Raw genomic sequence first — 3,517 nt, 5'->3', positions numbered from 1 at the left:
ATAGCATTAGCATACCAATTATAATCCGGTATGTTATGAACAAGCACGCAGAAAAGGTTATCCAAAATATAAAAATGTATCTATTTCTACCAGGTAGGAAAAGTTTGAAATAATGTGCCAATTAGATTATTAAAAGCTTAACTAAATAAATATTTGCTATGGAAGAGGGTTTGGGAAAGAAAACAGGTCATCATTCTAACTTTAATCTAAAATAAAATCTTGCACATCAATTGGTGTTAGAAAAATGCTATGGGCCCCTCATCCTGTTCTGTGGTTTAACACCACACAATATTTTTTCACATTTTTATAAGTGAAGTATGACTGTCCAATTAGAAATGAAAACTTTTGTCCCCTTCATGAGATTACTTATAAATTATTGGTCTCAACTGACTAAACATAATGAACAACTTTTTAGTTGATTCTTTCCATTATTTCTCAGCACTGAATTTATAAGCAAGAAACATTAAAAGAATTATTTCATATTTAATTTGTATCAATCTATATGTAGCCAGAGCTTTAAACTCACATCTTACAAAATAAACAGAGACAAAATGTTTTCATAAAAATGTATTTATTACAATAACATACAAGCAGATATTCAGCCTGTGTTTGGGGAATCATGAAAAAATATTCCTATAATTTATGCATATAAAAGATGAGACGGTGAAGAAGATGATGTCAGGAGGAGGAAGAGGATCACTGGGAAGCTGCATCCAAACCTGGAGGTGAGGCTCTCCTCCTAAGAGCTGCCTGTATGAAACAATAAAAAATAAGTATTAAAAATAGTTCACACTGCACGCAAGAAGCCAACCAGAGGGAAGAATATATTTCACGCAAACAAAAAATCTGTATTTTCTCTTCTTTTTTATGCACTTCTTGTTACTGTGCACTATTTTATTTTTATATTTGTATCATGTTCGAATAAAATTTCATTTCATTTCATTTCATTTTCAGCAACAAGGAAATACAAAGTGCTTTATGGGAATTAAAAGGAAATACTAACAATAATAAACCAAAGGAAAGAGCAAAAGAAGGAAAATAATCTAATGTTGATCTAAAGTATGCAAAGTTGGTGCTCCTGTTGAAGGTTGCTAGATAACTGTAAGCAAGTATTCTCTGGACTTTCTAAGTACACTCTAAATTTGTACAAGTAATAAGTACTCAAAAGTTTAAAAGTAATAAAAAAAACTAAAATGAAATATGAATTTATAAACTACAAAAAAATCAGAGGAAGGGGACATTATTAACTGGTATTGGAAGAGAACACTGTGTCAATGTTTATAAGATACTAACATCTTCAGAAATGTCAAACTCTCCAGAGAGGAATACTATATTTTGTCACACGTATCAAACAGTATCCATGCAAATTCATTAAACTCTTCATGTCACACTTTGAAACGCTACGATCAGATATCAAGCAGCAGAATACGACAAGGTGACTTGCCGAGATCAGGCCGCAGTTAGCGGGGTAAACACACTCCACCCGGCCGCTGAGCCTGGAGCCGCCTGGCCCAGTTAGCGGAGCTACGCTGCTCTGAAAACTCAGGAGTATATTTCAAAGAAAGTGCATGAACTAAGTGCGTAAATGAAGCTATGAGGATTACTTTCTACCCTAAAAACATCTTAACTTTTTGTGACAAACTTACCTCCATTTTTCACTGCTGGTGGTGCAGTGCAATGGTGGCCATCTTGCTGGTCCAGAGATGGGTATGGCTGCAGGATGGTTTGGAAAGCCACTCCCCGGTGCTCTGGCCTTTCAAAATAAAAAAAAAAAAAACTAAAAACTCAGGCTAACCATTTTTCTCGGTGACCAGATGTCTGGTATTATTTGTTTCTCACTGGAGCATTACTTAAACTGCCTTGCAGCTGGCAGAAAATACTACAGTATATAGCCTGAAATGAACAAGCTTGTCTCCCTGCAGCCTGCATAATGTGTGTGATACGGTCCCTGTGTAAGCCGGACAGAGAGAACTTCCGAGACAGACCGCTTGTCAACAATGAAATCATGAAAATCGAAATTGACCGCTCGTTATCCGCTTTTTCCATTTTCATTTTGTGTACTAAATGGGAAATCGGATTCCGAGCCATAAATCTGATTTCTGATTTTGGTTTGAAAAATGAAAAAACGAGTCTTTCGTTTTTTTGTTTTTTTTTTTCATTTTTCATTTCAAAGAAAAAAACAAACTGCCAGAAAATACACAGACCCGATTTCCTTAATTTTGGGGGATCATGATCAGCTGATACTTCCATGTGAAGCCGATCTTATCCCCTGATCTTATTTTCATCAGCAAAGGTTTAAATATCAGCCTGTGTTCTCTTCTGCTCTGCAGTGAGAGTTATGACTAAATGATTGACAGACTGGCCCACAAGGTCATATCTGTATGCTTATAGTTAACAATATTCACCCCTCTGTTGCCAACTTTTTTGCTATATTTAGCGACATTTTAGACAAAAAAAAATGGTATCGGCCAAAATCAAAATCGCCAGGTCAGGCTTTTTAAATATCGGTAACCAGGGATCGGCCAGAAAACTGCAATCGGTGCATCCCAACTTGAGATGGATTGCATACACACATATGACATATTTTGATTAAATTAATTTCTCTTAAGCGTAACGCCAATAGCTAAAAATTTAATTTACATCAGGTGAGTTTTTCTCCCCTAAGAATGTGATTCTGAGCATTGAAATGATTTTAACAGAAGTTTCACATATCTAAGAAATTGATGTAAAAATATTGTTTTAGTCACATAAATGATCAGCAGCAAACAACATATCACCAACCACAGCTTAGAGCAGCTCATCGATATATTAATATAGCAGCCATGTAGCCTGATGTAAAACATTTTGCTAGACAATATCAAACATTGAGAAGTTTTATTTATTCTTATCAAACGTTATCAAACACACTGTTCTGTAGCCAAAAAACTCAGAAATATACAGAGCCAAGCAGGAGAATCAACTAATTTCAAGTCAAAACTTAGCTTCGCACAAGGACGGTAGCAGAAATGTTTGGCTGTTGAACTGAACCATTCAAGGTTGCTATAACGCTAATTTTCTATTAGCCACTTCACAAATCTTTTTTATAAACATTACATTATGAAGACATATTAAAACAAACCTTTATCTTGGTTTTTTTTTCTGTTCTTCCTCTTCATTCTCCCTGTAGGATAAATCCTTTTTTGAGAAATTGTTTTGCTATCTTATCTTCTACCTGAGCTTTGGACTTTTGGATACGCTCTGCACGCTGCACGGCAGCTCATATTACCGGCAAAGAGTGCATGACCTACTGCAGCCACCAGGGGGCCCCCAAGAGCAATTTCTTTTTTCTTTATGTCCATAAAATAATAATTTCTACATACATTATCAAATATATTTTATTGTAAAATGATGAAATTGTGTGTTTGTGTTATTATAATGACATAGAAATTGCTATAAAAAAAATCAGCTCCACTGAGGTTGGTCCTGGGGCCCTAAGCGGCTGCTTAGTTTGCTTATGTCTTGCCCGGCCCTGACAGAG

The 3,517-nt window shown here is 35.6% G+C and overlaps 1 long non-coding RNA gene across 1 annotated transcript; it reads right to left on the bottom strand.

The window, feature by feature from the left end:
- Nucleotides 1-554: 554 nt before the first annotated feature.
- LOC106939743 (uncharacterized) lies at nt 555-3,222 on the bottom strand. Its single transcript, XR_001422903.1, has 3 exons — nt 3,119-3,222; nt 1,647-1,753; nt 555-750 (listed from the first exon to the last, which is right to left on the bottom strand). It is a non-coding gene; the product is annotated as an uncharacterized LOC106939743 (long non-coding RNA).
- Between the last annotated feature and the right edge of the window lie 295 nt (nt 3,223-3,517).

This window comes from Poecilia latipinna, unplaced genomic scaffold, assembly GCF_001443285.1.
Source record: "Poecilia latipinna isolate Pla-1442-1.1 unplaced genomic scaffold, P_latipinna-1.0 Scaffold2968, whole genome shotgun sequence".
Lineage (NCBI taxonomy): Eukaryota > Metazoa > Chordata > Actinopteri > Cyprinodontiformes > Poeciliidae > Poecilia > Poecilia latipinna.
Note: the sequence above shows the minus strand (reverse complement) of the source record. Positions and strands in the feature narration are given on the sequence as shown.